At 40.3% G+C, this 14,354-nt stretch overlaps 1 protein-coding gene across 19 annotated transcripts in view; it reads right to left on the reverse strand.

Annotated features, from left to right (window-relative positions):
• APBB2 (amyloid beta precursor protein binding family B member 2) overlaps positions 1 to 14,354 on the reverse strand; it is a 357,050-nt gene that overhangs the window by 235,457 nt on the left and 107,239 nt on the right. For 16 of the 19 annotated variants that reach the window (XM_061164644.1, XM_061164635.1, XM_061164636.1 and 13 more), the window contains one exon: positions 14,243 to 14,347. The exons of the other annotated variants lie outside the window; for them this stretch is intronic. The gene's annotated coding sequence lies outside the window, so the exon portion shown is untranslated. The remainder of the gene's footprint in view (positions 1 to 14,242; positions 14,348 to 14,354) is intronic. 19 annotated transcript variants of the gene reach the window in all.

A 14,354-nucleotide genomic window follows, 5' to 3' on the forward strand; every position in this document is an offset into this window, starting at 1 on the left:
ATAAATGAATAAAATGAATAAATGAATAAAAATCATAAAAGCCAACCTCAGAAAAATCAACAAAGCCAAAAGTTGGATCTTTAACAGCCCAACAGAACTGACAAACCTTTAGATAAAAAAAAAACAATAGAGAAGATTCAAATAAAATCAGAAATGAAAAAGAAATCACTACCAATTTTAAAGAAATTATAAAAGAGAATTTAAAGAGAATTATAAAAGAGTACTATGGACAATTGTATGGCAACAAATTTGATAACCTAGATATCACAAAATAGGTATCTTTCTAATTACCCCTACCAAGATGGAATTAAGAAGAAGGAAAATCAGACCTATAACAAGATTGGTCAGTAATCTCAGAAAGAAAAGCCCAGGACCAATGGCTTCACTGGTAAATTCTGTCAAACATTTACAGAAGAATTAACATCATACCTTCCCAAGTCCTCCTAAAAAAAAAAATAAAGACACTTCCAAACTCATTCTATGAAACCAGTATTATATTGACACCAAAGACAGTGCTCTTTAAAAAATAAATCCTACAAACCATTACTCTTTATCAATATTGATGGAAAAATCCTCAACAAAATACTAATAAACAACTCAACAGAATATTAGAAGTGGGATTTATTGCTGGAATGCAAAGATGGTTAAACATATGAAAATCAATCAGTGTAATACACCACATTGAAAGGGAAAAAAAAAATCACATGATCATCTCAACTGAAGCAGAAACTAAATCTGAGAAAATTCAACACTATTTCATGATAAAAAAAAAAAAAACACTCAACAAATTAGGAAGAGAAGAAAACTACTTCAACAAAAGAAAAGACTTATATGAAAAGATCACAACTAACAATATACCCAACGGTGAAAAGCTGAAGGCTTTTCCATTAAGATCAAGAACAAGGCAAGAATGCCCACTCTTATCACTTTTTTTTCTTGCCACTTCTGTTCAATATAATACTGGAAGTCCTAGAGCAATTGAGAAAAAAGTGGGGGTCGGGGGGAAGCATCCAAATTGGAAAGGAAGAAGTAAAATTATCTCTGTTCACAGACGACATTAAAACCCATCACAGATGTAAAAAACACTAACAATTTCAGGAAAAAAAATGGTAGAATAAACAAATTCAACAAAGTTATACAATATAAACCAACACACAAAAACCAGTTACATTTCTATACACTAATGATAAACAAACCAAAATGAACATTAAAAGACAATTTTATTTATAATAGAATCAAAAAAGAACAAAATATTTAGGAATAAACTTAACCAAAGAGGCAAAAGGCTTATACATTTAAAACTACAAAAAAATGTCTGAAAGAAATTCAAGTCAAACAAATGAAAAGATATCCCACATTCCTAGATCAGAAAACTTAATATTTTATGTCAATACTACCCAAAGTGATGTACAGATTCAAGGAATCCTTACCAAAACCTCAAATATATTTCTTTCCAGAAATTGTGAAATTTATACCTATTCTCTTTTTTAATATATTTCAACGGTGAACTGCTCCAAATTACCAACAAGCAATAATAATTAAATAATCAACCCATAAAGTAACATATTGAGCACTGCAAATTCGAAGCCACCATTCAACTACACAGAAGATCCAATATTTAAAATATAATGGCATCAACACTAACATTCAGGCTGATAATGGACCAAATTCACAACTTTTTGCATGAGACAATCACAGGGAAATCACTTGGAAATCACAGGAAATCACTTGGAAAGCCTGTTTGCCAATGCATGTGAAAAGCACACCAACAGAACAGAATAGTATCAGATAATGGGTGGAATGGCTTTTTCCAGCAAGATCAATGCCTGGGTCTCCACAGAACAGCTAGAGTCACAAACTAGGGTGGAGTGTAGAAAGGTAATCACCATCATCAGATGCAGAGAGGTTCAATTTGTTCAAAAATTGTACTGTGTATTTTTAGGAGTTATAGATGCACAGAATTCCTGATTGACAAGGATCTTTAAAATCATATTGCATGTGAAAATCATTTTCAGGATAAGCAAATGACAACCCCCGGAAGGAATGCTTGCTTAAATAATGCAAAGTCACACAACTAGCAATGAGCAAAACCAGGCCTAGAACTTCTGTTTCCTATGTTCCTCCATCTTTCCTAATAAAACTCATTAAGGTTGGGAGTATCACTTTAGTCTGCTGGCAGAAAAAGTCTCCACACAAAATGATTTACTTGATCAGTTTTCAAAATGATCACCAGAGTAAGTTAGTTAATTGGCTATTCCCCAATACAAAATAAAAAGGTTAAAAATTTTTTTCTCTTGGGATGAGAACTTTTAGGAACTCTCAGCAGCTTTCAAATACATAATACAGTATTGTCAACTACAGTCACATGCTGCAGATTACATTCCCATGACTTATTTATCCTATAACCAGAAGTTTGTACCTTTTAATTACTTCTCCCTACCCCTAAACCCCTCACCTCAGACAATCACCAATCTGTTCTCTGTTTCTCTAAGTTCTGGGATTTTTTAGATTCCACATATAAGTGAGATCATACAGAATGTGTCTTTCCCTGTATGACTTGTTTCACTTAGCATAATGCCGTCAAGGTCCGTCCATTCTATTACAAGTAGCAAGATTTTCTTTTTTCTTGATGTCTGAAAAAATAGTCGACTGGATATACATGTCACAGCTTCTTTACCCATCCATTTAGCTGTTGATGGACACTTGGATGTCTTAACTATTGTCAACAATGCTGCAATGAACATGTGGGTGCAAATATCTCTCCCACATAGTGATTTCAATTCCTCCAGACATATACTCAGCAAATGGAACTGCTGCGTCTCATGGTGGCCCCATTTTCAGTTTTTTTAAGATCTCCATACTGTTTTCCATAGTGGCTACATGATTTTACAATCCCATCAGCAGTGCACAAGAGCCCCTTTTCTCCACATCCTCACCAACACTTTCATCTCTTGCATTTTTCTTAACAGTTTGTTCATGTCACTTGCGGTTGCGCTGGGTTTTCATTCCGCATGCAGGCTTTCTGTAGCTGCAGTGAGTGGGGGCTACTTTTCATCGTGGTACATGGGCTTCTCGTTGTGCTGGCTTCTCTTTTTACGAAGCACAGATTCTAAGGCGCGTGGGCTCCGGCAGTTGCAGCACACAGCCTCCGTAGTTGCAGCATAGGGCTCGAGGGTGTGCGCGCTTCAGTAGCTGTGGGAGGCAGGCTCCACGGTTGTCGCTCACGGGCCCCAGGGCATGCAGGGTTCCGTAGTGGTGGCACACAGGCTCTGCAGTTGCAGCTCACAGGCTCCGGAGCACAGGCTCCGTGTCGTGATGCACAGGTTTAGTTGCTCTGAGGCAAGTGGGATCTTCCCCCACCAGGGATGAAACCCATGTCCCCTACATTGGCAGGTGGATTCTTACCTACTGTACCACCAGGGAAGTCAATATCTCTTGTATTTTTAATGACAGCCATTCTAATAGGTATGAAGTGATCACAAAACATTTTCTTTAAGATTCTTGACCACATCAGTATGTGCCCAATATGATTAAACCAACTCACCCCTGCCTTAGGAAAGGAACCTCCTAGGATTATATGGAAGCCTTCGTATTGACTCTGGACTTTTTGATAGCTGTGGTGCTTGTCATCCTGTGTGTGCTCACTCAGTCATGTCTGACTCTTTGTAACCCCGTGGACTGTAGCCACCAGACACCTCTGTCCATGGGATCTTCCAGGCAAGAATACTGGAGTGGGCTGCTATTTCCTTCTCCAACATTGTCATCCCATTCCTGGCGAAAGCAGTTAGGATCTGCCCTATGAGAGGTGGACTTGCCAATGTCAATTATCCTGGAAAGAGGCAGAGCTAAGACATTAATATGAGAAAGGAAAGACCTGGCAGAAGGAAGAGGGAAACCCTCCCTCTTCCAGAGCCTTAATCTATTGGATGCCTGGGCTCTGCAACCTAATATGCTGACAGTCACTTCTGGAGGGGGCGATGGGGGGCGGTGTCCAAGCCAGAGAGGCAGCCTTGTGAGGGTTGGTCTCATTCTGCCACATCTAGCAGCCAATTTTATGGGACTCTCAGGGTTTTGTTAAAAATCATAAACTCAACTTTTATCTACTATAGGGAATTAAGGACATGTTCCTAAGCTAGAGGTGTGGTGTAAAATGGGAAAGCAGAGTCCCCCATTTGTGACCCCATGGAAAGGAGTCCATGGGGTTGCCAAGAGTAGGACACAACCGAGCTTGACTAGCATGAAAGAGAACCCTGGAGGGAAAAGGAAACTGTGAGACCTGAAGGTAAATGCGTCATTATCTCATAAAATACGGAAGAGACTGGTCCTAATAAGCATGATTCTAATCCTATCCAACCCTCATACTGCAATTATTGTCAAGCATTTCCTGAATACCTAAAAGGCTTTTACGTACATCTGTGTGACAAAATACTAGTTCATGTCTTCAAATCTATGTATACGAACCAATTTAATCCTATTTATTAGGAGAAAAATCCCAATATATATATTCTATTAGTACGCTCTGAGTCCCTATGTGAATGCCTCATTTGATTTTCAACAAAAGACACACCTCAACAGACTTAAGAAAAAAACTTGAGTTCAACAATTTCCCCTCCACTCATTTATTTAAACCTCTGACCAAACCTCTGTTCTAAGAAATTATTTCTACTATCTACTCGGAAAACAAATGAAAATACATCTAAATTAAATTACCACTGTTGTGGAAACACTGAAACTCTAAATAAAAACTAGTGATCATGACAAAATTTTCTCAAAGGATGCTAGATTACCCCAACACCATTCATCTTCAGGACAACCTTTAAATGCCCATTTTCATATGGCTATGCCAGCTACTGGTGCTTCCTCGGTAGCTCAGCTGGAAAAGAATCCACCTGCAATGCAGGAGACCACAGTTACACTCCTGGGTTGGGAAGGTCCCCTGGAGAAGGGGTACACACTCCAGTATTCTTGGGCTTCCCTGTGACTCAGTCAAGTAAAGAATCCATCTGCAAGGTGGGAGACCTGGGCTTGATCCCTCAGTTGGGAAGATCCCCTGGATTGAGGGAATGCCTACCCACTCCAGTATTCTGGCTAGGAGAATCCCCATGGACAGAGGAGCCTAGCAGGGTGCAGTCCATGGGGTCGCAAAGAGTCAGACACAACTTGACTGAGTGATTAAGCACATGCCAAACATTAGCTGTAATTAAAGTTCTTTTTGTTGAAATTGGCTGATACCTCTCTACACCCGAATCTTTTCAGGTACTGCTCATTTTCTCTTCTTTCGATTTATGAGAGATCAGACACATAATTTTATGAGTACTACATCCACATTAATTCATTAATTCAGTCTGAACTGAATCCACATTAATTCAGTCTGAACACTGTAAAGATTTTTTTTTTAAGGTACAGAATGCCACCAAATCCCCTTATCAGTAGGGTGGCCATTTAATTTATCATCCAAACCAGAACACTTGATACTGAGAGGGGGCATCATCAAAAACAATACCAGGCAGCGGGCACAGTCAGGACCGCCCCAGCAAACTGACACCTATCAGCCACCCTACTTATTAAAGAGCCACCACCACACTTAAAAGCTGAAAGTCTCAAAAAGGTGAAATAAAGTTCGTGATGGGAAAGGGGACAAGAGCGGGTTCACATGTGAACAGAAAGTCAGAAGGGTCCAATTAGAAGGTGACAAGAAAGCTGAAGCCTCTCTCAAGCATCCACACCCAACGGCATTTCCAGGTTCGCTAAACACAACTCCTCCCCTCCTCAGATATTAACACGGTTTGTACACGTGAATCAAGTCTGTCTTATGGCAAGTGCTCTCCTTGCTCATTTATCGGTTTATTTCACTGCGACCCTCCCACTCCTCTTTGATACCACCTTATCGCAACCCTCCTACCCACCAAGCACCCGAGTTTCTTTCCCCTCTCTTCCTTATTTTATGTCCCGTCACTGAACCAATAAACCAGAGTTACTGGGAGCTCAGCACAGGCACTGTGCTAAGTTCTCCGACATAAAAAGGGGATCCCAAAGGTGAATTAGATTCAGTCCTCGCCAGCTCACTGCTCAAACTTTTGTTCACCACACTGTTTAAAACTCCACAGAGTTTCACTCCAGCCTCCATTCCTGCATGTCCTAAGCAGCCCAACCAAGGCGTACAGACGCCAAGCTTTCTAGTGAAGCCACCCCTCTGTTTATTTGTGGATAATTTTCACCAGTATATACACTGAAGAAAAGAAGAATAAACTCTACAACTTTGGTTAAGGCCTCAAAATTCCCGCATCTTAAAAAGCTTTATAAAAGCTATCCTGCTGTCCCACCCAAGACACTGAGGTTTGGGGCAGCACACACTCCTTCCTGCATGCCCAGTTCCTCCCTGAAGCTGGTGAAGGACTGTGACTTGCCCACCACTGAATCTCCAGCGCCTTGCAGAGTGTGCCCAGCACAAAACAGATGATAAATATCTGCTGAATAAAGGAAGGAACCAGGGGCTCATGATTTATCAACTGTTTTATATTCCAATCCTCAAGATCTTTGCTCCATTGATCATTTCCTCGGAAAAGTCAGTCCCATCTCCCTATCCCACCAACTCCATCTCCCCGCCGTAGAAACACCTTTCAGTTCAGTCGCTCAGTCGTGTCCGACTTTTTGTGACCCCATGGACTGCAGCACGCCAGGCCTCCCTGTCCATCACCAATTCCCGGAGCTTGCCCAAACTCATGTCCATTGAGTCGGTGATGCCGTCCAACTATCTCATCCTCTGTCGTCCCCTTCTCCTCCTGCCCTCAATATTTCCCAGCATCAGGGTCTTTTCTAAGGAGTCAGCCAAAAATCCAAGATCAAGTCCCAGTCACTTAATAATAGCAATGCAACCCTGAGCAAGTTTTCTCATCATTTTCTAGGCCTTATTTTCCTTATCTGTAAAATAGAGATAGCACTATCACGTTTGCAAGGTTTCTGTGATATTTGTGAGATCTGAACACACTTTACGTAAAGATCCAGGCAGGAACCCAATAAATGTGTGTCAGATGAAAGAATAAATTGCCATTCTGTTCTCTGGCTCCAGATCAAAATATAACCATCAAAATGTAATTTGCCAAAGCTGGTCTTCATTTAACCACAGATATGCATTTGGAGTCGTAACACACAACTGGAGTCTGTCCGCTGTGGAACATCAAAGGGGGAGTTTAACATCTGCTTTTAAATGCAGGAAAACAACAATTAGTCCACAAGTAAAAGGGAAAGGGATAAGACGGGATTTTATTTCCCCTGCCAGAGTATCCATGTATTAAGGGACTACCAGCTTACAGCAGACTGAAGCTTTTTTTTGCAAGGTCACATAGTTGGGGGAGGTAACCCTGGCAGTGGTTTTTAAATTCAGTGTTTATTGACAGCTCCTGCTTTCATGATCAAGAATGTACCGGCCAAGTCTGCCCTTCCTTCGAAGTGCAAAACTTAGCAGTCAAGAAGTGCAAGAATCAGACTGAGGTTGAGGAGTATTTTTATCCAATGTGCTCGCTCTTCTAGCAATCTAAGACATTAAACCTCAAGAGGGAGTGACCTCACAAATCTTTGTGCAAGCTGAAATTTATGAAATGCATGCCTGCGATGGCCAGGACATATTTGTCTCTGTGGAGCCAGGCTCTGAGACCCATTCTCCTGCGGTCTCCTTCCCACCAGGTCTCATTCCGCCAGGGGATGGCTCCCTGTGCTCTCAGACACCTGGGCCTGCCAGGAGAGCTATTTACAGGCCCTCACCTTCCTCTTTTCCAGTAACCGAGGCGGAGAAGCTATGAACCTTCCCCAGGGTTTGCTTTCCTCCCTCACTGCTCACTTGTGCTACTCGCTTGGAAGATGAAAGAAACCCCAGAGCTTTTCAAATCCCAGTGGCAATGTTGATCTCACATAACATTTTCCATTTTCTTTGGAAAATGTTTTCTTTCCTACTCTCCTCCAGCATACAGAACATGAAGCAGTCTAAACTACCTCCTTGGAGCACACAGAAGTAAACACAATAGTTACAAGAGAAGGTGAACGCTGGCTTAAAAACAGCCAAGGGTCATCGTGGGATAAACATGCGCTCTAATAAGGAACCATCACGTTCTGTCTTACAAGTTCACAATTCTGGCCTTTCAAGAATATCTCAGCAAAAGTGGCTCCCATCTGAATACAGGTATTTTTTCCCCAAATACCCAATGAACCAGGTACACGAACCTACTATCATAACCTGTTTTCTTATCTATTCTCATGTTACAGATGTTTTCTTGCCGTGAGTCACAGAGTTCGTAAGCCAAGAAACCAGGGTGCCTGACTCCAGGGATCTCCCATAATCTGCCTGAATCAGAAAAGTACTACTGTTTGTTGTCTAATCTGAGTCCAGCCACTCCCCAGCTCTGTGACATCAGACAAGTCACTCAACGGTAGTGACCATCAACACAAGGGCTCCACTTATTTTTAGAAACTGAGGTCCTCACCTCCATGAATGATAGGGTAGTATTTTTTTATGGACTCAAAAATATCATTTAAGACAGTTTCATACCTACCATAGCAGAGGAGCAGCAAGACAGCTTTACAGTCTCCAAAAGACACTAGAAGTGTGTTTTAGTCTCAGCTTCCAAACTTAGTCTAGTTTTGGACAGCAAGTTATAAATTAATTTTTAGATAAAATGGTAATCAGGAATTTCCGGAAACTTTCGAGATCAATCTAGATATCAAACTATTAAATAAGTAGGTAGATAAATATCACACTAAAATCCAATGACCCCCCCCCCTTTTAAGTTACACTTGACATAACTGCAACAGAAGCTTTACATATATAATTTTAAAATATTGAATTTTAGGAGACAAAATACTTAGAGATTATTTAACTTTACCATTGCAAAAATTACTGAGCAAAGAGTTATGAAAGACATACAAAAAACGTGAATGGGACTGGATCACAGTGTGTGTGTGTGTGTGTGTGTGTGTGTGTGTGTACACATGCACGTGCATACACACACTCTCAGAGCTCCGTGATGTCTGACTCTTTGGCACCCCATGGACTGTAGCCCACCAGGCTCTTCTGACCATGGAATTTTCCAGGCAAGAATAATAGAGTGGGTTGCCATTTCCTCCTCCAGGGGATCTTCCTGACCCAGAGATCAAACCTACACCTCCTGCTTGGTAGGCAGATTGTTTACCCCTGTGCCACCTGGGAAGTCCCCCTCAAGACTACAGTTTATTAAGCATTATGTAAGTAACTATACCCAAGTTAAAAACTATAAAAGATAAAATCAGAACATATCATCAGAGAGATTCAAGTAGGGTATTAAGGGAGTTCTGACACATAGAAAAGATTACTTCTAAGCACAGCATGGGGGTTAAGAGCATAAATGTGAGAGTCACAGAGAATCGGGCTTAAGTCTTGACCACTCCACTCCCCAGCTATGTGACATTGTGAGTGAAGTGAAAGTCACTCAGTCATGTCCGACTCTGCAATCCCAAGGACTAAACAGTCCATGGAATTCTCCAGGCCAGGATACTGGAGAATACTTTCCCTTCTCCAGGGCATCTTCCCAACCCAGGGATCGAACCCAGGTCTCCCACATTCCAAGTGGATTCTTTACCAGCTGAGCCACAAGGGAAGCTAACGTGTCTGATGTCTAATGTGACATTAGACAAGTTATTTAACCTCATGGAGCCTCAGTTTCAAAATCCTTATAATGGGGCAATAACATCTACCTCTCAGAACTGATATAAGAGTAAGTAAGATAAAATATGTAAAATTCTTAGTACAGTTCCCAGCACACTCCCAGGGTTAACTGCTAGCACTGGCTTTCAGTTCCAAACCTATTATTTCTTCTCTTACCAATGCCCCTTAACTGCTCTGGTCCAAGGTCCTGCTAGATCCTACTAACCATTCTCCTTTAAAAACGGCACAATGGACTTTGAGAAAATAGGGAACATGCCCAAGGCCATATAAATCCCTGATTCCTCGGGGAATGACTGCCCCTCCTCCACGGGCTCGTGACGTTTGTGAGTCTATCTTCTCTACCAGCTCTCCGGAGTCGGATGGGCACTGCCTGGGCTTTGAAGTTAGACGGATTACAGTTAGAATCCTAACTCAAACATTTTTTAGCTGTGTGAATGTCAGCAAGTTCCTTTCCCCTGAGTTTCAATGATCTCTACCCCAAGAATTCCTGGGACAACCAGTGACTCAATCCTTTGATTTCCACACTCGTTCAGACAGTGGAACCAGTCTAAGGTCAGAAGATGAGAATTCTTAGTATATTTAATTGTACCACATGAACTAAGAACTATCCTACTAGGAGAAATGACAACCACCTTATATGCATTGTTGTTTTGTTGGTGATGTTTAGTTGACAACTCTTTGCAACCCCATGGACTATAGCCCACTAGACTCCTTTGTCCATGGGGTTCTTCAGGCAAGAACACTGGAGTAAGCAGCCATTTCCTTCTCCAGAGCATCTTCCCAACCCAGGGATCAAACTCACGTCTCCAGAATTGGGAGGCAGATTCTTTACGCCGAGCCATGAAGGAAGCCCCATATTATACGCATACTGGTTCCCAAATAGTACGTGGGTGTGTGCGTGCATGCATGTGCATACGTGTATAGATATATATACACATATATGTTTTTTAAATCACTGTCCTAAATTGATCAAGTAAATGCTTCTTGTTTACTAACTTTTTTTCCCATTTGCTAATTTAACTTAATAAGTAGTAGCAGATACCAAAAGTTTAGGAAAAAATAATAAAACAAAAAAACTTAAAGATGAGAAACTTCTATTCATGACTTATTTTGGAAGAGATGGAACAATGAATATCATTACTGAATGTGAGTGGTCAAACACCTCATTTAAGAATATCCAGCTCACTGTTCGTCACATAGTACACACTGAATAAATGTCATTTGAATCTGAATTTGAAACTTAAACTAAGTTCTTTGAAAGCAAGAGCGCATCTCATTCATCTTTGAACAATGAGCTCTGAATACGGTGCCTGGCACACGGCAGTCACGCAAAGAATATTGGTTTAATAAATGAATCTAAAACTGAGAGGGCAGACAAAGATCTGTAATACATTTTGCATCTCCAACTGACGTGAATTTCAATCTGTTCCAATAAATTATATCCCAAAGTCTACGAAATGTTCCTTCTGTACCCATCACCTCATCTGAGATATTTAGAGCTTCTTGGGAGTGAGGTAGAATCGTTCCTTAGGCACAGAAATATGGATGAAGACAGCTAAGCAGGAGGAACATGTCACCCGTGCTCCTGTAACATAACAAAGGGACCAAGAAGACGCAAAGCTTTATACACAGGGCCTGTCAAACAGTGACGTTTACCACTTTGAACACATATTTAGTCCCACAAGCCTCCTACTCAGAACATGTCTGGTGACAGTAAACACCCTAGAGATTGTAGAAGGTGAATTCTAGTCTATTACCTGTTTGCAGATGAAAAACTCTCACCATATACTTCACATATTTATACTCCCTTCTAACTGAAAGCCAGGATCACCTCAAATTAAACGAAAGGCTAAGATCCACTTGTTTCTCTTTCACTAAAAATGATATTGTAGACAAACATTTATTAACATGGGAATTCATGATTTATTAAGTGGAAAAGAAAAGGTACCAAATAATTCATAGCATATTCCACGCTGGCAGTATTAACACAAGAATAAACACATATATGTATTAAACACGAAAATAAAATAGAAGCTACTTTCTACTTCTTTTAAATAATCCATGCCTAATTTTTCAAAAGTGCATCTAATCTTGTCATAGACTCAAGTTTTCAGAAACCTACTTCAAATAATTTAATACTTGAAACAAGGAAGACTTTGAAAACATGTTTGTGATTAGGAAAAAAACAAAAAGTCCAGGACAAGTGGGAGTTCAAAGGAAGTAGGCTGGTTGTTCAGGGTTCTGAATTTCCCCTAAAACTGTGCATTTACCCCCCCAAGATAAGTCACTAATTCATTTAAGTGTCTCTTACAAGGGCTTCCCAGGCGGTGCTAGTGGCAAAGAACCTGCCTACCAACGCAGGAGATGTAAGAGATGCGGGTTTGACCCCCGGGTTGGGGAGATCCCCGGGAGGGTCTTCACCCACACCAGTATGCTGCCTGAAGAATCCCACGGACAGAGGCCTGGCAGGCTACAGTTCACAGAGTCACACGGACTCGGACACAAGTGCACGCGTGCACGGCCTCCAAAGTGCCATCAGAGACATCCACCTGTGACGGCCGCAAACCTCAGAAGGGACCCGCCTCTCCCTTCCCCTGCCCTGCCTTCTCCGCTGTTGACCTCCACACAGCTAGTTCTTCACGACTAGACTTATGTGTAGCATCCACATTATAATCACCTTTTCTTTACACTTAAGAGTCACCTGTGAACATCCTTTGTGCATACAAATTTTCACCTATGACATCAGTTTTAGTCATCAGCAAGGATTCTTCTGCCGTGGTCCCTCTGGTAACACAGGGACTGTCTTTAGTTTTTATGGTGATCAAAGGTCCTACCAATGCCTTGCTTCTACAAAAGGGAAAAGTAATTTTTACAGCAATGTCACAAAGGGAACATTTTGGTGTAACAGAAGAAAAATATTTCACCAGGGACTATGTAAAATTTTAAAGAAATGCTAAATCATTTGAAATGTAGTCTAAGTAGCTCACTTTCTGGGGTTGTTATATTTCCAATCCAAACACCACTGCAAATATTGAGATCCTGAAGCCCAGAGAATTAATCTTTTGCTCTTTTCGTTCCACTTCTGTGAACAGATTGGTGACTTGCAACATAATCCTCTTTCAAATATCCTTCCAGGATGGAATAACAACTAGACCACATAGGATTTCCATTATTTTAAGGTCAATATGTGAATACAAACTAGAAAACTCAACTATTAATAAACATATTGCTATTCTTTTTTAAAAATTCCACTGAAATTTTTTTTAAAAATACCACAGTATATCACTACTGCCAATATTTCACTATAAACAGAAGAGTGTTTTTGGAGAAAATTTTCAAAGTCCTTGCTTTTAATGGATTTATATTTCAGCAGAGACTTCATAGCTCTCAGAAAGTGTTTTCGTGGTGTGTGTATATTCTGTGGTGTGTATAATATTTTTTCAGTATGACTGTCTTACTTAACTTCAAGAGAGTCATAACTTACCTTACTGTAATTATTTCCATATAACAAACAATTTAGTTATAAATAAATCTACACAGCAAACAACATAAAGATAAGATCTGATCTTACTGTTTAATGCTTCTATGAACCTTCTAAAGTTCTTTCATCTTGTTTTGTTTTAGGAATGTTTCAACTATCTCATTTGTACTGTCAGAAATGTAGAGGAGTTATAATACACAAAAAATACAAAGTTTAGAAAACTTTCTAGTGATTTAAGGAGCAAACAGTTCCTACTGTCGATGATATCGCTTTTGGAACACACCAGAAAGGAGGTGTGGGTGAGCACACGTGAGTAAGCCTGAGTGTGTGTGCTATTTTGTTCACATTCTTAGGGGTCACTCATATTTCCAAGTAATATCTACAAGAAAGCAGACTCATTTTACTATTCTTAGGGCCCATTTTACCTTTCTTTTCAAAAAGATCAGGGAATAAAACTGAACTTTATGGCACCAAGTAAGTTTTTCGGTCAAGGCATTCCTACAAGTGTCTCAAACTATCTTCAAGTTTCTCTAAGTTGTAAAATAATAAAACTGACAGGTGCATCAATTCTTCCAAGGCCAAGCTACATGAGGGACTTACTGAACAAGTGATTTTCAATTTCATTTTCCTTTCCAGACAAGAAAAGAACCAGATGGATTTCATTCTTATCCTAAAGAATTCAGAACCAAAGAGCTTATTTAAAAGTCTAAAATACCTGAAGCTCAGAAAACTGGACTTGCTTTTCTATCATACCATATTACACTCTTACCTTTGGAATTTATCTTCTGAACACCTGGTAAAAGATTTTATCACAACCTTGAGGACTAGACTGTGAAATCCCAAAGAAATGACACAACGCAGAAAGTCATCCCAATATCTTGGACGGTTTCTTTTTTTTTTTTTTTTTAAAGGTTCCTGAGTCCCTTTCCATGTTTCAAGCCCATAAGCGCATATAAAACTTATAAAGCCAGGAAAGAAAGGAAGCAGAAAAGCGACAGACACGTTGTTAACTTTCTGAGAGAAATGTAACAGAATTTTTTTTAAAAACAAGTTAGAAAAACACTTACTTTTCCCAGGTCTTTGGTGCGAAGCTCAGAAGGCAAGTTCCCTTCCCCACAAAGCCCTGTGGGTTACCAGCAATGACTCAGGGGGGTCAGGCAGCCCCAGTATGTCTAGGAA

This window comes from Dama dama, chromosome 17, assembly GCF_033118175.1.
Source record: "Dama dama isolate Ldn47 chromosome 17, ASM3311817v1, whole genome shotgun sequence".
Taxonomy (NCBI): domain Eukaryota; kingdom Metazoa; phylum Chordata; class Mammalia; order Artiodactyla; family Cervidae; genus Dama; species Dama dama.